Here is a 21,382-nt window from a genome sequence, read left to right as displayed (position 1 = left end):
GCTCAGACGAGAAGGAGCGCCATTGAGCTTTTGGAAAGAGAATTAGTTTGGAATGGAAGTCAGGGGCCATGTGCGTTTACAAAGCCCCCCGTGGTGCCAGAACAGTGGACCCCCCCCCCCCACATGTGACCCCATTTTGGAAACTACACCCCTCACAGAATTTAATAAGGGGTGCAGTGAGTATTTACACCCCACTGGCGTTTGACAGATCTTTGGAACAGTGGGCTGTGCAAATGAAAAATGAAATTCTTCATTTTCACGGACCACTGTTCCAAAAATCTGTCAGACACCTGTGGGGTGTAAATGCTCGCTGTACCCCTTAATACATTACATGAGGGGTGTTGTTTCCAAAATGGGGTCACATGTGGGGGGGTCCATTGTTCTGGCACTATGGGGGCTTTGTAAACACACATGGCCTTCAATTCCGGACAAATTTTCTCTTCAAAATCCCAATGGCGCTCCTTCTCTTCTGAGCATTGTAGTTTGCCCGCAGAACACTTTACATCCACATATGGGATATTTTCTTACTCAGAAGAAATGGGGTTACAAATTTTGGGGGCATTTTTCCCCATTTTCCCTTGTGAACATGAAAAATTTAGGGTAACACCAGCATTTTAGTGAAAAAATTATTTTTTTCTCATTTTCCCATCCAATTTTTATCAAAATTCGTCAAACACCTGTGGGGTGTTAAGGATCACTATACCCCTTGTCACATTCCGTGAGGGGTGTAGTTTTCAAAATGGGGTCACATGTGGGTATTTATGCTTTTGCGTTTATGTCGGAACCGCTATAAAATCAGCCACCCCTGTGCAAATCACCAATTTAGGCCTCAAATGTACATGGTGCGCTCTCAATCCTGAGCCTTGTTGTGCGTCCACAGAGCATTTTACGCCCACATATGGGGTATTTCCGTACTCTGGAGAAATTGCGTTACAAATTTTGGGGGTCTTTTTTTCCTTTAACTCTGGTGTAACCCCCAACTTTTCCTTTTCATAAGGGGTAAAAGGAGAAAAAGCCCCACAAAATTTGTAGTGCAATTTCTCCCGAGCATCTTACGGCCTATATGCCATGGCGCTACTGATTGTGACATCTAGGGGATTAAACTGGTATTCAAGATGTCTCTTAACCTGACAGCAGGTGTTAGCTGCAGCTAGCAGCCGTACGGTACCTGCCATGTATGAAGCAGGCTCAGCCCCTGTATGGGCATTTGATGTACATGTCAAATGTTGGGTAAGAGTAAAAACAATAAGTTAATAGTATCATACAATGTTTTTTTATATTACAATTTATTATATTAAGAAAAGTTATTTTTCAATTGCAAATCTGCTGCAGATGTGTTTGTTTAAGAGTAGTAATAGGGATGTGCAAGTTTAAAGGGTACCTCTCATCAAATAAACTTTTGATATATTTTAGATTAATGAATGTTGAATAACTTTCCAATAGCATGTTAATGAAAAATATGCTTCTTTCTATTGTATTTTTCCCGATCGGTCCTGTCAGCAAGCATTTCTGACTCATGCTGGAGTCCTAAACATTCAGAGCTGCCAGCCTGCTTTGTTCACAGCCAAATAGGATGTGAACAAAGCAGGCTGGCAGCTCTAAGTGTTCTCCTTTGTGAAGAAAGCAGACTGGCAGCTTGTAGTGTTTAGGACTCCAGCATGAGTCTGAAATGCTTGCTGCCAGGACTGGTAGGGAGACCCCTAGTGGTCATTTCTTCAAAGTGGAAAATTAAATAGAAAGAAGCATATTTTTTAATAACATGCAATTGTAAAGTTATTCTGCATACATTAATCTATAATATCAAAAGTTTTTTTGATGAGAGGTACCCTTTAATAATAAATGCTCATTCAGACATCATCAGCTAAAGAAAATACAGCTATTGACTTTGGAACCATCAGACCAAATAACAGATTTCCACTCATCTGATGTCTACTGCCTTTGTATTTTCTTTAAAGACTTTTTTGTGCAGTTTGATGGGTTCATTACATCCTGTAATAAGTATTATTTTTCTCAATTTGCATTTCCTGCTACATTCTTTATGAGACAACAAACAGACAACAAATGTGGCATACAGCACTACTAGCTTTTGGCACATAAGAAGCCAGAATTCTGGCACACAGGCCTCAGCAAATCAGTCCCAATGGCGTTTTAATTCATCAAAAATTCTTTACTGACTTATTTCTTAAAGGGGTACTCCGGCCCTCAGACATCTTATCCCCTATCCAAAGGATAGGGGATAAGATGTCTCACCGCGGGGGTCCCGCCGCTGAGGACCCCTGAAATCTTGTATTCACCACCCACCTGTTTGAGCTGCATGCCGCGGTGCCAGCTCACAAACAGCTGGGTAGCGACCACGGGGCCAGAGTATGGTGACATAATGACTCCACCCTCTGCCCCCGCTATGCAAGTCTTTGGGAGGGGGCATGATGGCCACCATGCCCCCTCCCATAGACTTGCATAGCTGGGGCGGGAGTGACATCACATTGGGGCAGAGTCATGACATCACGATACTCCGGTTTGGTGGTCGCCACCCGGCTGTTTGTGAGCTGGCACCGCGGCGTGTCTCAGGGCCGGAGTACCCCTTTAATATATCTTGCTAGCACGGGCAAGAACTGTTAGGTTCCAAACAACCTATTAGACCTTACTGATGATATGTCCTATGTTTGCAATGATAGCAAGGAAGAGCACCTGAAATTAAAAGTGGACATAGCCATGTTTTGTAAAGATGGAAGGAGACCCTCAAGTTGATTCTGTCACATACCAGCCCATCGAAGGCAAATTAACCCCTCAGCCTCTGGAGTCTGGCAGTAAGGTCCAAAGCGGGGGGGGCAGGGGTGGATTGACAACTCATGGGGACCCCGGGTAAGAGTGGATCATGGGGGGCAGAACTTCAAACAGCACGAGAGATACAATGAGGTCTGTAGGGGATGCATGGTGTTTATTGTTTTAATGACGGTGGGAACACATTCTAACAAGAAGTACTCTGTTTGTCCACACAACTACTGTCTTCTATTTCTAGTTAGTTTAGGTTTAGTTAAAGCACAACGGTCATGAGATTTTAGCTCCCGTACTACTACAATGTTGTTACAGTTGTCCATAACCTGAGTGTAACCATACCTTTATGGGTTTTCCTCCTTTTATAACTTATAAAATACATTTATCCAGCGGTTTGGCAGTCGGATAGGCGTGGCTTGGGGTTCGCAAACCCTGCCGCCATGCCTATCCTTTCAGCACTGGGATCGCTTTGTAGTAATACACAGCGCATGCGCCCCTCCTGACGTGCCTGCGCAACTGCCCTGCAGTGACAGAGCAAGCGCTAGCTCCCGCTGCCTATGTGCTCACTGCGCAGGTGCAGTATTAGTGGAAGGGAGGGGCGCATGCTCTGCATCTTACTACACAGCGGTCCTAGCACTGAAAGGAGAGGATAGGCGTGGCAGCGGAGGGGCTTTGCGAACCCCAAGCCACGCCTATCCGACTGTGCCTGACCGCTGGATAAATGTATTTTATAAAGGTTATAAAAGAAGGAGGAAAAGCAAAAAAGTTTTGGTTACACTTATGTTAAGGACATCTGTAACAACATTGTAGTAGTCTGGGGGGCTAAAAACTCATGACAGTTGCGCTTTAAAGGGGTTGTATAATTATGAATATCTCATGTTCCACGACCTACAACTCTGACCCCAATCTACAACTAGCAACAGCTGGAGGGGCATGAAGTAGGGAACACAGCTCTAAATGAATGTTCCCCAACCGGTGCCACCCCAGCTGTTGCAAAACTACAACTCCCAGCATGTGCTGACAGCCGAAGGCTGTCAGTGCATGCTGGGAGTTGTAGTTTTGCAACAGCTGGAGCAATGCTGGTTGAGGAACACTGCTCTAAATAAGACTTAAAGGGGTACTCCGGTGAAAAATCTTTTTTTTTTTTTTTTTTTTTTTTTTTATCAACTGGTGCCAGAAAGTTAAACAGATTTGTAAATTACTTCTATTAAAAAATCTTAATCCTTCCTGTACTTATTAGCTGCTGAATACTACAGTGGAAATTATTTTCCGTTTGAAACACAGAGCTGTCTGCTGACATCATGAGCACAGTGCTCTCTGCTGACATCTCTGTCCATTTTAGGAACTGTCCAGGGTAAAAGGAAATCCCCATAGCAAACATATGCTGTTCTGGACAGTTCCTAAAATGGACAGAGATGAATTTCCGCTGTAGTATTCAGCAGCTAATAAGTACAGGAAGGATTAAGATTTTTTTATAGAAATAATTTACAAATCTGTTTAACTTTCTGGCACCAGTTGATTAAAAAAAAAAAAGTTTTTCACTGGAGTACCCCTTTAATACAATGAGCGGCAGCAGCAGCTGCTGCTGCTGCACCGGGGGCCATCAAAATTCCGGCCATTGCATGGCCAGTATTTTTTATATGAACTTACCGGCAGCAGGGTAGAAATACTGTCTGTGCCAGTAAATTACCGGCTGGGTGGCAACCCTACCCTCAAGTTATCTTCTCTAGTGGGCCAAAGGAATCCAAATTTAACACTGTTTACAGTATATAGGTAAGAAAGGGGAGTGAATCCACTTACCTTACATATGCTGTACTCTATAGGGAAATTCGTACTAGTGCAGAAGAGCTTTGATATATGAGTTTCTATTGTTTGTGTCTGGAAGATCCTGACAGCCAACACCTAGAACGTCAATCATTTAGTATTATACAACTGTGGGACAATGGGGAAGACCTGGGGCCTGAACCTATAAGCAGCTTACACAAGCACTGACACTGCTGACAGAACTGAATTGATGGCTGTCTTCCATGCAACAGGTGGTGTGTTTTCTGTTCACAATTTTCTCCTAAAAGCACATAAAACTTGGGAATGCCTAAGGAATCAATAGCATCTGCAAGGCGCCGGCCTGAGGACAGCTCTGCTCACATCTAGATTTTTTGTACAGAGGCATCAGCAGTTAAAAATGATCTTGAGCTCATAAAATAAACACTCTACCTCCAATTTATTGCATTTTCTTCATTTCTAAAATTCTTACATGAGCTTCAACCATTAAGGTTAATTAGAAAAAGCCTTACATTCTGATTTGACATAGTTCTTACTTCTTGTATGTATACATTTAATGCTTCTTGGAGAAAATTCAAATAGGGTAGACAGGTAAATATAAGGGACCCAAAGGCAACCAGAATACACATCAAAAAAAATTAGGACCTGAATAATGTCAGATTTACCCACAAAGCATGGGCTGCTGTGTTCTAAAAAATATAAAACTTAAGAATGAACCTACTGTAGACACTAGACTAGGTTGGTCCATTGAAATAAATGGATACGGCACAGGTACACTGTGGACAGCCAGCGTGTTTATAGTCTATGGGCAGTCAGCAAGTGGTTAACTTAGATGGCATGTCCACTTTCACACAAATGTAACTTGAAGGGGTACTCCAGTGGAAAACGTTTTTGTTTTTTTTATCCACTGGTGCCAGAAAGTTAAACAGATTTGTAAATTACTAGAAGTAAACAAGAAACAACAGTGGCACCGATACCTTAGGCCTCCTAAGACCACGAGATGGAGACGGCGTCCCGCTAGACTGGAAATCCACCCTGGCAACGGAGGTGCTAGGACAATAAAGACCGTAGTCACTAAATTGTAGTAAATAAAGAAAAAAGGTGTCCTGCACTCACCGCTTCTATCCAGGTAATCCTGCTCCCATCTCGGGTCACGACTCGAACACGGAGGACATGGGTTGTGGAGCGCTCAGAGGCGACTGCCGGCGGTTTCACGCATAGGAATGCGCTTCATCCGGCCTCGTTCGAGGCCGGATGAAGCGCATTCCTATGCGAGAAACCGCCGGCAGTTGCCTCTGAGCGCTCCACAACCCATGTCCTCCGTGTTCGAGTCGTGACCCGAGATGGGAGCAGGATTACCTGGATAGAAGCGGTGAGTGCAGGACACCTTTTTTCTTTATTTACTAAGATTTGTAAATTACTTCTATAAAAAAAAATCTTAATCCTTCCAGTACTTATTAGCTGCTGAATACTACAGAGGAAATTAATTTCTTTTTGGAACACAGAGCTCTTTGCTGACATCATGACTACAGTGCTCTCTGCTGACATCTCTGTCCATTTTAGGAACTGTCCAGAGCAGCATATGTTTGCTATGGAGATTTTCTCCAACTCTAAACAGTTCTTAAAATGAGATGTCAGCAGAGAGCACTGTGCTCGTGATTTCAGCAGAGAGCTCTGTGTTTCAAAAAGAAAATAATTTCCTCTGTAGTACTCAGCAGCAAATAAGTACTGGAAGGATTAACATTTTCTAATAGAATTTACAAATCTGTTTCACTTTCTGGCACCAGTTGATTTAAAAAAAAAAAAAAAAAGTTTTCCACCGGAGTGCTCCTTTAACCTCTGCAGGACGCTGGGTGTATGTATACGCCCTGCATCCCGAGTCCTTAAGGACGTGGGGTGTATGCATACGCCCGTGGGAATTCCGGTCCCCGCCGCTAGCCGGTTGGGGACCGGACCGGGATGCCTGCTGAAATCATTCAGCAGGCATCCCGGCACAGCGCCTGAGACCCCCCCCCCCCCCCCCCCCCATGTCGGCGATCGCAGAAAATCACATGTCAATTCAGACATGCGATTTTCTGCTATTTCGGGCTGATCGGGTCTCTGGTGACCCGATCACCCGGAAAATAGGGATGATCGGAGCTGTCAGTGCCACCCCCGATCATCCTGAGGGATAGGAGCAAGGTCGCAGTGCTGCAATCTCCTCCTATCCCCTGCCATTGGTCAGAACTGATTCTGACCAATGGCAACGCAGGACAGGGGGTTGCCATGGCAACCCCTGTCCTGCCCACCCCTGGATGTGGTGGGGAACGTGAGGAGAAGATGCGTGGGGACCACAGATCTTCGCTGGAGACAGGCGCAGGTAGGGAAACGACGGTGGGGGGGGGGGGAAGAAGGAAGGGGGCAGTAAGCGATATTTACTGCTGCCCTTCCTAGTGGGTGCCAAACTGCAACTCCCAGCATGCCCAGACAGCCAAAGGCTGTCTGGGCATGCTGGGAGTTGTAGTTTTGCAACATCTGGAGGGTCACAGTTTGGAGACCACTGTTACAGTAGTGCCCAAATGGTAGCCCTCCAGATTTGGCCAAACTACAACTCTCAGCATGCCTAGACTGCCCAGGCATGCTGGGAGTTGTAGTTCTGTAACATCTGTCCCTTCAGATTTAGCAATTTTCATGAAATTGTTGAAAATTGCTGCTCTACTTTGAAGCCCTCTAATTTTTTCCAAAATAAAAAATATGGCCATTTTATAATGCCAACATAAAGTGGACATATTGTATTTGTGAATAAAAATAAAATTAATTTGGAATATCCATTTTCCTTACAAGTAGAGAGCTTCAAAGTTAGAAAAATGCGAAATTTCGAAATTTTCATGAAATTTTGGGATTTTTCACCAAAAAAGGATGCAAGTAACGCCGAAAATTTACCACCAAAATGAAGTAGAATATGTCACGAAAAAACAATCTCAGAATCAGAATATTCGGTAAAAGCGTTTTAGAGTTATTAATTCGTAAAGCGACGGTGGTCAGAATTGCGAAAAAGGGCTCAGTCCTTAAGGTGAAAAAGGGCTGCGTCCTTAAGGGGTTAAAGAGAAAGCACTCCAAGTAGTAAGCTTTTAAGGGGAAATTTATCAAAACCTGTGAAGAGGAAAAGTTGCCCAGTTGCCCATAGCAACCAGATGGCAATTTTTTTTTTTGCAGAGGTCTTTTAAAAAATTAAAGAGAAAAGAAAAACAAAACTGCAATGTTTCAGGCTACAACATCTGCAAAGCCCTTTATAAGACAGAACCTGGGCGGAGAAACATATTAAAACAATACTAAAATGCTTCTTATTCCAGTAATCTAGCTTATATTTAGTGAAAATTATATTTAACAGATTTTAACCCCTTAAGGACAGACCCATTTTTTACCTTAATGACCAGGCTCTTTTAAAAAAAATAAAATAAATGGTAATAACTTTGGAACGCTTTTTCTGAGTGGAGCGATTCTGATATCCTTTTTCCGTGACATATTGTACTTTATATAAGTGGTGCATTTTTGTTGACACATGCAGCATTTTTTGTGAAAAACTCCAAAATATTGTGAAAAACTGGAAAATTTCTGGAATTTTTTTTTATGGTGTACACTGTGTGGTAAAAGTGATGTTATATTTATTCTATGGGTCAGCACGATTATGGCGATACCCATTTTATATAGCTTTCTATGTTCTTTTACCTTTTTCCGAGCAAAATTCTTTTTCTTTCATTCATTTTCCAACAGCCGTAACTTTTTTATTTTTCGTCTGACACCATTAATTGAGGGCTTATTTTTTGCGGGATGAGCTGTACTTTTTGGTATCATTTTTGCGACACGTTCTACCTTTTGATCTTTTTTATTCCGCTATTTGTACCAAAATCTGCGAATTTTGCGCTTTTTTTATTTTATTTTTTTCTACAGCGTTCACCGTACTGGATAATTTACATTATAGTTTTATAGTACATGTCATTACGGATGTGGCAATACCTATTGTGTATATGATTTGTATTTTTGATCTTTTTTGGTGATAATACAGGGCTTTTATTTGGGAAAGGGGCATTTTTTTTTACACTTCATATTTTTATTTAAGAACTTTTAATTTTTTTACACTTTTTACAGGTTATACTATGCTGCAATACATTTGTACTGCAGCACAGTATGACTTGATCAGCTGCACGCAGTATAGCCTGTGCGATCCAGCCTCTGGCTGGATCTCACAGGGGCCGTAGCAGGCAGACAGAAGGTCATGATCTGACCTCCTGCTGCCATAGCAACCAACGGCGACCCGCGATCATGAACGCGCTCCCCCTGTCAGCACCACAGATGCATGATCAGGATTTATCATGGCATTTATGGGGTTAATGCTGCCGGGACCAGCACCATCGCGTCCCCGGCAGCTGCGGCGGGACTCCGGCTGTGATTGACAGCCGGGTCCCACTGCGCGAACATGTCGGATGCTGGGATGTATGCATACGTCCCATAGCGGGAAGGGGTTAAGGAACAAGCCCATTTTAACCTTAAAGGACAACTGTAGTGGTACACTTTTATATATGCCCGTGCCTCAAAAAAAAAGTACCGCACAGACTTTGGACTCCTGCTGGCCTAGCAACACAGGAAATGCAGTCTGGAGTGCTGAGGGGTGTGTGCGCAGCCTTATCCAATCATAGCTCCTCTCACACTTAACTGCCGTTTGCTGTTGGTTGCAGAGTGAGGGAGGAAGTTCTCCCCTGTATGGCTTCAGATGATGTCACGCCTGCTGGGTAACGCCCCTTCCCAGTCTGTGAACCTGAATCTGAGGCTGAGCAGAAAATACAGAGCAATATCAAGGTAGAAAACTAACAAATATAAGGCAGGGGGTAGTTTATCATGGTGGGGGCAGTGAACTGGGAGAATTATAAAATGTATCAAGTTAACGAAAGGCACTCTTTAAGCAAAAAGCGCAGGTGCAGTGGAGGAGGAACAGTGGCATGTATAGTCACATGCTTCTCCACAGGCAGCCATGTATGGACAATAAGCCTTCTGGCTGCATACAGGGACGGGCGACAGAGGGGGAGCGAAGCCAGGTGATATAAGCTGCAGGTATGCCTCATAGCGTGTGTAATTATTAAGGAAGGCACAAACTAAAGTTACATGAAACATCATTTACATACTGATACATATTCTTTTTTTCTTAATGTTTTACAGCAACCACATAGACTACAGGGACCTGTGGTTAGGAGCTGAATCATTTATAACTATGGAAAAGTGTGCTGGACATGCTTTGTAACCTGCACAGAGGGAAAGGAAATATGACCACCACTAATTGCAATGTGATCACTTATTGAATGGTGGTGCCTGTATTTTATATATATTTGTATATATGTCACCTTTCATTGTATCCTGCCCGTGACTGTACTGCTAAAGCTAAGACAGTAAACTGCAAGATTTCTGCTTTTAATATAGATATTTAAAAATGTGAAAGAAAAAAAAAAAACACCAAAAAGTCTTGAAAATCATAAAACAATGTTTTAAACCTAATATAATCTATAGGTAATTTTGTAGTAACCCATTACTGTCATTTTAATGAAAGAGCTGGGACTAAAGTGCGCTATATCTAGAGACTACAGCCAATAAAGACTTTTGGCGTGTCTGCGTGACATGTCAAAAGTGTTTCGTTTTTTTTAAAAATGACAGTAAGGGTTTAAAGCAGCCAGTCTATACTATCATTTTACCTGTAAACCTGTAGTAGACATCTCATGGTAGCAGGCACATGTAGCCTGCTTCATCAGGAGGACATACGTGAAGGAGGGGAGCCAAAGAGAAACTGGGAAAGGGTAAAGTTAACCCAACCGTAGAACAGAACACATGACTTGTTACCAAATGAAGGGGAAACAAACTTGCGTCTCCATCCTTTTGCTGGTGAAGCATGACATTCAAAAGAACCAGTAGTCTTAGCTTATTGATTTCCCGACATGAAAAATGCATCCCGACAACATATGTCACTGCTGGAGCCACTTTTCTTTGTGTACTTTATATAAAGAGGCATTTCTCATGTAAAGAAATCAAGTTTCAACATATGTGGAGCAAAAAGCATGAAGAGATCATTCTTAATGCGTAACCGAAATGAAACTTAGCACGGATGCTCCAGGGCCCATGAAACCAGAAAGCAACTTGTGCTTCAATGTAAACAAATGAGTATCTGTGAAGTTCAATAAACCCAGGCTATGCTATAAACTATAGGAGCCACTTGTAGGGCTGGGCGGTATGACCAAATGTGTGTATCACGGTATTTTTTAAACTTTTGGCGGTTCCACGGTATATAACAGTATTTCCTAGCGCCCCCCCATATTAATTATCATCCCACATCCCCATCAGGGTATTACTCACATGTCACCCGCATGCGCTGCCCTCCTCGTCCTGTTTGCTGCGGCCGCCGGCGCTGACACTATACTGTGCGGTATCCCTATGCCCGGGCTGCAGAAGGCAAACATAATAAACTTTAATGCACCTACGGCGACCTTACGCTGGGGACGGGAACGTTGGAGAGCTGTCAGCCTATCACTGGCCACAGCGATGTTCTGCCTCGGCCGGTGATAGGCTGAGCCCACTGTCATGTAAGAAGCCGGCTTCTTACATGACAGTGGGCTCAGCCTATCACCGGCCAAGGCGGAACATCGCTGTGGCCAGTGATAGGCTGACAGCTGTCCAACGTTCCCGTCGTGGAAACAAGTGAGGCCGGTACCGGACCAACAAGAGGTGAGTTTTTTTGTTTTTTTTTGCAGCCCGGGCATAGGGATACCGCACAGTATAAAGCAGTGGTCTCCAACCTGCGGACCTCCAGATGTTGCAAAACTACAACTCCCAGCATGGGAGTTGTAGTTTTGCAACATCTGGAGGTCCACAGGTTGGAGACCACTGGTATAGAGTGTCAGCGCCGGCGGCCGCAACAACAGAACGAGGAGGGCAGCGCATGCGGGTGACATGTGAGTAGTACCCTGATGGGGACAGCGCTGGGCTAATAATTCATTTGGAAGGGGGGGGGGCAGAACAGCGCTCGCAGGTCACATATGATTAGTTCCCCGATGTGGGGACAGTGCAGCGCTGGGCTGATTCATTCATTCCCGAGGTGGAGGGGCCAAACCGGTATTGCGGTATGGGTTAAAATTCATATTGTGCAGCACAAAAATTTCGGTATTCGGCATGAACCGGTATACCGCCCAGCCCTAGCCACTTGTACAACTCATGGGACCAGACTGAACTGAGATTAAAATGATATGTACCAATGATGACAAAGTTAGGTACCAGCAGCAAGTACTTGGTGAACAGGTAACGCAGTTCCTAACCTTTGCCCAGGCATCCATGGAACTGAAGACACATGTAATCTTTCCCTCACTAGTGTGTAGAAACCCGTTTGTGCCCTCTTGTGTATTTGACACATAGAGAAGCTCAAACTGAGGCATATTTGTAGTGACAGGTATAATCCTCTGCACTTTTATACAAAGTTTTAGAAGTCTAAGACTCATCAAAGCAACAAAGATTTGCAGCGTTTCATAGGAGGTCACAACCCTGAATTCCATGCTGATGCTATTATCGGCTCCCGAGGGAACAAAATGAATTTTATACCAGTCCCTGCTGAGAGACGTGCACTATAGCTTCACTGTCAAGTAAAATGGAGATATGATTGAAAAAAAAGAAGATCCAGCAAAGCAGAAGAAGGGGTAACATCACCCTACGAAGCTGGACATCCCCAGCCACACAAGATACGGCTCAATGATAATCCTCCAGACTACAATCGATACATCAATATTAATGGGCCGTATCCTCCATGTAGCAGTCAGCTGGAGCATGCTGAAAAATGTACTGAGAACGGGGTCAGGCTTTTTAAGTTTCATTGCAGCCTACCCAAGAACCATCATACAACCTGGCTGTAAACTATCAAAGAGAACATATTTCCTTTGAACCTCATGTGCAATAAAATACACATCCTCCATTCTTATGTCCATATGGGATAGCAGAAACTATAGCAGATACATGATAGTAGTGAGCACAGAGTATGAACATCCTGGTTGTGTCTTTAGATCTCTTTCACAGTCTTAGCTGTGTTTCATTAACCACACAATCTGTACAGACATACAACTGGCTAATGTCATTTAAAGGAGTAGTCCAGTGTAGAACAACTTATCCCCTATCCTAAGAATAGTGTTCCAGTTTGCGGGGGTCCGACCATTGGGGACCCCCACGATCTTCGGTATGGGGCCCTGGCTCACTGGCAAGAGAGCGCGTGTGCCAACACGCCCCCTCAATACAGCGCTATGGCAGAGCCGGAGATTGCCGAAGGTAGCGCTCCGGCTTTGCCATAGCGCTGTATTGAGGGGGCCTGTCGGTTTCCGCTTCGTGCGGTGGTCGACACGCGTTCCCTGGCCGGGGTCCCGTACCGGAGATCACGGGGGGCCCCAGTGGTCAGACTCCCCCCCCCCCCCGGGAACTGAAACTCATCCCCCATCCTTAGGATAGGGGATAAGCTGTTCTACACTGGATTACTCCTTTAAAGGTTTTATCCCAAGATTTAAAGTTATCCCTTATTCACAAGATAGGGAATACTTAGCAGAATGGTGGTTTCTGACTGCTAGGACTAATTTCCAGAACAGAGGACAAATGTCCCTTATACTATTGTGCGCTACTGCTACGTTCGCGGAATAATTAACCTCTATAGACATGAATGGAGGGGGCATGGCGTGACATCACGAAGGGGCGTGGTATTACTTCATGTCCCCAGTCCTGTAAACAAAGAGCTTTCTGAGACTGGAGACGCAGCCCCGCATTGAATGTGGGTGCTGCACAGAGATCACGGGGGAGTCTCAGCAGCGGCCCCCCCGAGATCAGACATCTTATCCTGTCTTTGGCCAGATGACCTCTTTAACCTCTTCAGGACGCCCTGCATCCAGAGTCTTTAAGGACGCCCATGGGAATTCCGGTCCCCGCCGCTAGCCAGTTGGGGACCGGATCGGGATGCCAGCTGAAATCATTCAGCAGGCACCCCATCACATCGCCCAGGGGGTCACCCCCCCCCCCCCCCCATGTCGGCGATCGCAGAAAATCGCATGTCAATTCAGACATGCAATTTTCTGCTATTCCGGGCCGATCACCTGTAAAATAGGGTTGATCGGAGCTGTCAGTGACAGCCCCGATAATCCTGAGGGCTAGGAGTGAGGTCGCAGTGCTGCGATCTGCTCCTATCCCCTGCCATTGGTCAGAACTGATTCTGACCAATGGCAGAGCAGGACAGTGGGTTGCCAACCCCCCGTTCTGCCCACCCCTAGATGTCGAGGGGAACAAGGGGAGAAGATGGAGGCTGGTACCTGGAGGAGAAGATGCCTGGGAACCGCTGATCGTCGCTAGAGACTGCAAAGATCCTGGCTCAGGTAGGGAAACGACGGTGGGGGGGGGGGGGGGGATGAAAGTAAAGTGATCTTTACTGTGGCAACCACTAGGAAGGCCAAACTGCAACTCCCAGCATGCCCAGACAGCCTTTGGCATGCTGGGAGTTGTAGGTTTTCAACATCTGGAGGGTCACAGTTTGGAGACAGTGGTATCCAAACGGTAGCCCTCCAGATGTTGCCAAACTACAACTTTCAGCATGCCTAGACTGCCCAGGCATGCTGGGAGTTGTAGTTCTGTAACATCTGTCCCTTCAGATTTAGCAATTTTCATGAAGTTTTTGAAAATTGCTGCTCTACTTTGAAGCCCTCTAATTTTTTCAAAAAGCAAAAATATGTCCATTTTATGATGCCAACATAAAGTAGACCTATTGTATTTGTGAATAAAAATAAAATTTATTGGAAATATCCATTTTCCTTACAAGCAGAGAGCTTCAGAGTTAGAAAAATGCAAAATTTTCATGAAATTTGGGGATTTTTCACCAAAAAAGGAAGCAAATAATGCCAAAAATTTACCACCAAAATAAAGTAGAATATGTCACGAAAAAACTATCTCATAATCAGAATATTCGGTAAAAGCGTTTTCGAGTTATTAATTCGTAAAGCGACGGTGGTCAGAATTGCTAAAAAGGGCTCAGTCCTTAAGGTTAAAAAGGGCTGCGTCCTTAAGGGGTAAATGAATGTGCCAACTGCAAGATAAATTTCCCAGATTATTCCTGTCCCCAGGAACCTTTAACTACAGCTACTGTACTCCTCCCAGCGAGCAGAAAGTTGTATACAGAGCTTTTTCTATCTATATAGAAGGAGATTGATCAAGCTCCATAGTAGATTTTTTTTTGCGTAAAAAAAGTCGCACGTTCGACTTTTCTATACATGCTGCAACTTTTAGATTTTTGCTTATTCCAAAGCCCATTTTTTAAATCTGTTCACGTAGTAATTTATTTTTTGTATTAGCCACATCTTCATTTAAAAGTCGCATATGTATTCCAGGTCCAACCTGGCTTACAGAAAGTGCATACGTCTGCAGAAAAGGACATTACCACCCACTTTAACAACTGTTCTTGTTCTGCATCATGAAACAAAGCTACTACATTAATGTTTATTATAGAAAAAATTTATTATATAACTAATAACTATTCATTTTAAGGTTGAAAATACACACTGCACACCTTGTTAATTTTAGGACATGTAATTTTAATTAAATTTTTTTATTAATATTGTGTTCAAATAGAATACGGCACAAAATAATTGTGTAAGAATTTTTACAGACTATGTAAATAACTCATATGTGGCACTAAAATGTTTCCTTAAAAAAAAGAAACCTTCATAGTAATACAGCTTCATGCACATTTTGGGGTGGGTAACGTACCGAGCCATTTTTTTTGTGGCTTCACTATTGTTGCCTGTTGGTGCTGCACTGTCTTCCTTCCTGACATAAACTCCGGCCTCAGCACAGAAACGCAAGACTCCGCCCACCAATGTCACAAAATGCGGGCAAAATTAAACAAAAAAGCCTCCAGAGTACGGATATTCATGGTGCGACACAGCATGTTTTTAATATTTCTTAATATCTGAGCAGGGTGGATGGGTTGTTGCGGGATAGTTGGAGTGCAGCCATTTAGTGCCAGGCCGTCCAGTCAGGGTGTCATCCGATGCGGTACACGGCCCCTCCCCGTCACTCTCTAGAAACGCTACTGGTAATACAGGGTAGATAAAGAACTTTGGCTGTTAAAGGAGTACTCCGGTGCACACTTTTTCATTTTATCCTGTCCGGGCTGCAAAATAAAAGAAAACACACTTTCTCTTACCTGCATACGCTCCCCCGGAGCTCCGGTACAGGTGTTCAGTCCCCGGGCTGTATTCTTCTTACTTCCTGTTAGCCCTGCACGTCACACGGAGCTTCAGCCTATCACTGGCCGAGGCGGGACATCGCTGCGGCTAGTGATAGGCTGAAGCTCCGTGTGACGTGCCGGGCTAACAGGAAGTAAGAAGAATACAGCCCGGGGACCGGACACCTGTACCGGAGCTCCGGGGGCTTGTTGGCAGGTAAGAGAAAGTGTGTTTTCTTTTATTTTGCAGCCCGGACGGGATACAATGAAAAAAGTGTGCACCGGAGTACTCCTTTAACATAAGGGAAAACTTTTCTGCTTAAAAAAAATGCCTTTGTAAGCGGGTTTCCCGGGTTTTGCTTACGTGTGATTTATTTATCAAGGTCATGTGACTATTTGATAAATAGGTCGCATGTAAGCAAAAGTAAGTTAAAAAAAAATTGTCATATAAAAGCCATACTTTGAAAAGAATGATAAAATCTCCTTCATAGTGTATATACTGTAACACTTCAACAACACAGCTCTTTACTCAATCTTGCTTAGTACAGCAATGCAGAACACAACGTCTTGCTGCATAGTGGTCTGACCCATACATGAGGACATTAACAACACAGAAGTATGTGCCTGACCTCACTTGACCAGACATACCATGCCACAAAGTCTCTATAGCTGCTCTAGCCTCTTCAACACCACTTAGTCCTAGAAAACACCTTTTAAAGTCAGTTTGCATTATGCTAAGAATAAGTGATTGACATCCTATAGGAAACACCATCAGTATCTGAACCCAGTGTACATCAGGTAGGGGTGCTGTCAGGGCTCCAGTCCTGCACGAATGCACAGGAACGGCGTTCCTTTGCTTTTTCCAGAGGAGGAACGCCATCCCTGTTACACTAGTCCTACTAGGATGGTTTAGTCTCCAATGACAGGGGGTTGGACAGCCAGGCAGTGCAAGGCAAATGTGAAAGTGAATTGCACTCTGTACTTGCCACAGTCTCCCATGGGTGTTGACACTTTCCTGTGCTTTAGTGGCCAGCAGTGGGTCCACAATGCAGAGCAGAGTCTCACAGCCTTCCCTGGCAGTCATGCTCTTCTCACTGTTTCACCATTCTTTAGGACAGGGCTCAACAAATCCCAGGCGCCAGGTCTGGTGGCCTTTTCCAATAATTTGTCCAATATTGTCCATATTTTAAAAAAATAAACAACAACGGAAAAAAAATAGTTTATTTTGTTGTTTGTTTTTTTTACCTCCGCCTCCATTCCCGTGCTGATCCCCGTTTTGAATGAGATCAGTGTGTTACAGAACAGCAGATATCGGATGACCACCACAGCCAATCTGCACTCTGTACTCAGAAGGAGGGAACAGGGAAGAGACTCCCAGCGCCTGAAGGGCAGCCCTCTTTTTTCCTCAATATCATCTCCATCGATGGCCGTCCCTTGTGTCCCCCACTGCTGCCAAGCTGTGAGGTGACCCCAGATACAGGGGCTGAGCTGGGCATCACAGACACCCCTCACTGGCTCCTACCCACCGAGACTCTTCTCAGCTGGGGGGAGCGACTTCTGTACTCTGGTCTCAGTCTTAAGCGTCCCCTCATCTCTCCCTGTGTCAGTACAGGAAGACATAAGGGGACACTAATGACTGTGACCCAGGGAGATGAAAGAGGGGACACTAATGACTGACACAGGGAGAGATGAGGGGACACTAATGAATGATCATATGACGTCACATCATTTTTTTATTTTTTGCTGGCTCACAGATTCTCAACAAATTTGTCAAGCCCTGCTTTAGGTCCCCGTACACTCTTTAGGGAAGGGTAAGTTGGATTTCAACTAGCCAGCCTTTTTGTTCTCAGAGAGATAAGCGGCTTATCTCTCCTCCCTCTATAGACAACACATTAATGTTTGGCCATGCTGAACGTTCATATGTATGGGAAAATAAGAGAGGAAGCGGTCAGCCAACAGGTTATAAAAGTGTATGTCCACCTTGGCCATCTTATAAAGAAAAAGCATTGAAAATAAAACACCAAAAAAACTAAAAAAAAAACTCTTACTGATACTAACAGGCATAGATAGCACTTTCCAGTGCTGTTCCATAATGAAATTAATAAGAGCTTAAAAAAAAAAAATATGAAACACAGCAGCCTCTAGTGGCACTAAATAACACTGCAAGCATTCAATACTAGTAGTGAATCACAAGTAAAGGAGAATAGAATAGAACAGTTCAGTGACAAACAATGCAACATTATCACTGTTTCTGAGTGTACACATGACAGTTAACCCCTCCTTACACTGTTGCTATTCTCCCTTATCTCAGCCTCCAGCAGTAGCTAGTCACATCAGCTGGGGACTCCTATGCCCCCAAAGCAAAATCTGTAACAATGCTACTCATCTGCCATGTGCCAACTATAATAATGGCCATTGGCTGTCCGGACATGCTGGGAGTTGTAGTACTGCATCATCTAGAACAGTGGTCTTCAACCTGCGGACCTCCAGATGTTGCAAAACTACAACTCCCAGCATGCCCGGACAGCCATCGGCTGTCCGGGCATGCTGGGAGTTGTAGTTTTGAAACATCTGGAGGTCCGCAGGTTGAAGACCACTGATCTAGAAGACCGTTGTTTGGAGACCACTGCACTAGACCAATAGGAGAGGCTTCTCATTGTGTAGAGGTCATGGAGTAGTCCTTGGACACAGGCAGCAGGCAGAAAAATGTATAGTGAATGCAATCATAAACGCAAGAACAATATTTGTATACTTAGCCCCGGTTCCTTTAAGGATTTAGAGTGGCCACTAAAAATGGCTGATTTTAGAGCTATGTGCCAAGTATATCAAAAAGTGTTTTTGGATAACAAACATTGCTTGTCATATATCTCCAGTAGGTGGCGCTGAAACGATACCTGAAGCATCCAGAGTGCAACATTAGCTTCATTCCATTGTCCTATTGAATCTTATAGGATTGATATGCTATAAGGCTACTTGCATAAGAACCAGATTTCTTGGAAAATCCTTAGGGTTTCCACATAAAATTACACAGCAGAAAATCCTCACCAAATATGTAGACGCTGGTGTAGGTTTTCAACTGTGGAAATATGTGTTCTATAAGATGTGCAGTTGTAGATTTCATTGCAGATCCACTGTGGTAAATCTGCAACATCCACTGTGGACTGATGTCAAGGGGAAAACTCACAAAAAAATTCACAGCATTTCTGCAGCAAAATCCGTAGCACTGTAGATTAATTCTGGATTTCGACTTTCAAACTGAAGTCAATTGGGAAAATCCATAAAAAAATCTGCACCACCGGTCAATTTCTGCAGAAACTCCATGAAGATTTTTACCGAAGTGTGAGAAAGACATTACTGTGTGAATAAACTCCGATTTAAAGCCACAGATATGTGTAGTGAGATATTATAATACTATCTGTGAGAAAAGTCATAGAAAATAATAAAAATTGGACTGACTTTTCTGAACTGCTAAATGTATGCCAAAAAGACCCATCAGAAGGCCCCCTGCTGCCATGGAAACCCATCTGCACGGGCGATCATGGCACCGGAAAGCTAATGGGGTGAATGGTGAGAGACTTCTCACATGCAACGGTCATAAGTAGACTGCAGCATGTGAGAGAAAGTTACTTTCCTAGGAGAGGAAGTTTCTTAAAGGGGTTATCCAGGAAAAAACGTTTTTTATATATATCAACTGGCTCCAGAAAGAAACAGATTTGTAAATTACTTCTATTAAAAAATCTTAATCCTTTCAGTACTTATGAGCTTCTAAAGTTAAGGTTGTTCTTTTCTGTCTAAGTGCTCTCTGATGACACGTGTCTCGGGAACCGCCCAGTTTAGAAGAGGTTTGCTATGGGGATTTGCTTCTAAACTGGGCGGTTCCCAAGACAGGTGTCATCAGAGAGCACTTAGACAGAAAAGAACAACCTTAACTTCAGAAGCTCATAAGTACTGAAAGATTTTTAATAGAAGTAATTTACAAATCTGTATAACTTTCTGGAGCCAGTTGATATATAAAAAAAAAAGTTTTTTTTCTGGATAACCCCTTTAACGTATCGTAGCTGGAACCCAGCTGTAATGGTGACAACCGAGCTCCCGTCATCGCTGCCTTATTCTAGCCCCACTGTAAGAATACAGCAGACTACGATAGGTGCCCTTGATGAGAGAAGTGTAGAATAACTATACTAACTTAGAAAGTCTATGATATTTTAAAGACAGACATTTGACATGTCATGCATAAATTCATCAGTCATGCAAGATTTGTCAAATGTTTGATTGGTCGGGTCTCAGAGCTGAAACTCCCCCCCCCCCCCCCCCCAATCTCCAGATATAGCTGGGTGAATCTCATGACGCTAAGCGCATAGGATTGCAGGAGTTGGGTTCCATAGGCTCATATTGGAGCTGTCGTCTGCTATCAGACAGACTGAGCACCAGGACAGGGAGTGAATTGTACTGCACTATATGGACAAGCAACTATTCTGTCAGGACATCAGGGGGCGCTCTAGTAAACATACCTCTTTACCAATGACATACTGTATTTTACACTCTCTTTAAGATATACCCCATACAGAGTGGTATGGTTCCAGTTCAGTCCATAGCTGTTGAAAGTACTGTGTGACCATCTCACCGGACAGTACTTAATAGCTAATTGTACCAAAAAACTACGTGGCCTATGCTGAATTCCTGTATGCCTGTATAGATGTTGCATTTATAGGGTACAACAATACGGTACACCTACAGCAGCCATAATATTTGCGTAAATAGAAAAGCGCCTGACATGCCCCATGACTACACTGTGATAAAGCTGAAGCAGCGTGCAGCATTCATGCATGAGAGGCTGTAAAATGGTGGGATGACTATAATGTGACCACTAAAAAAGGATTAGCTCAGACTGATATTTCTCAACGGTTGCAAGTAGAGATGAGCGAACTTACAGTAAATTCGATTCATCACGAACTTCTCAGCTCGGCGGTCGCTGACTTTTCCTGCATAAATTAGTTCAGCTTTCAGGTGCTCCGGTGGGCTGGAAAAGGTGGATACAGTCCTAGGAGAGAGTCTCCAGCCCACCGGAGCACCTGAAAGCTAAACTCATTTATGCAGGAAAAGTCAGCGACCGCCGAGCCGAGAAGTTCGTGACAAATCGAATTCACTGTAAGTTCGCTCATCTCTAGTTGCAAGGTCACCTGCACCATAGCGAAACACATAGGTATTGTTGTACAGCAAATAACACACATGTTCCTGTAAGTACAGCCTTTGTTGTTGGATGGGTCACCCATTCAGATTGCATAGACCATCGACCTAACACAATAGAGCAGTTTATTATTGTAAATGTTATTTTATGGAAAAACAAAACTCTTATATGACCTATGCCACATATATTATGTGTTTTAGACAATTTTTTGAACTGTTTAAATGTAAATGGAGTGTGGCTTTGACAAAAGGGGCATGGCCTCAGATGCAAAGTCATGTGCCAAAAATGTGCTAGATTTCTTGTGCCACATCTGAGAGTTTAAGCAAACAAGTAGTTGGTGTAAAGTGGTGTACAGATTTATCAAACAGCATGATACACTGTGA

At 43.7% G+C, this 21,382-nt stretch overlaps 1 protein-coding gene across 3 annotated transcripts in view; it reads right to left on the bottom strand.

The window, feature by feature from the left end:
• Window positions 1-21,382, bottom strand: part of LTBP1 (latent transforming growth factor beta binding protein 1) — a 366,216-nt gene that overhangs the window by 265,572 nt on the left and 79,262 nt on the right. The window lies entirely within an intron of this gene.

This window comes from Hyla sarda, chromosome 3, assembly GCF_029499605.1.
Source record: "Hyla sarda isolate aHylSar1 chromosome 3, aHylSar1.hap1, whole genome shotgun sequence".
Classification (NCBI taxonomy): domain Eukaryota; kingdom Metazoa; phylum Chordata; class Amphibia; order Anura; family Hylidae; genus Hyla; species Hyla sarda.
The sequence above is the reverse complement of the archived record's forward strand: the minus strand, read 5'-3'. Positions and strand labels throughout refer to the sequence as shown.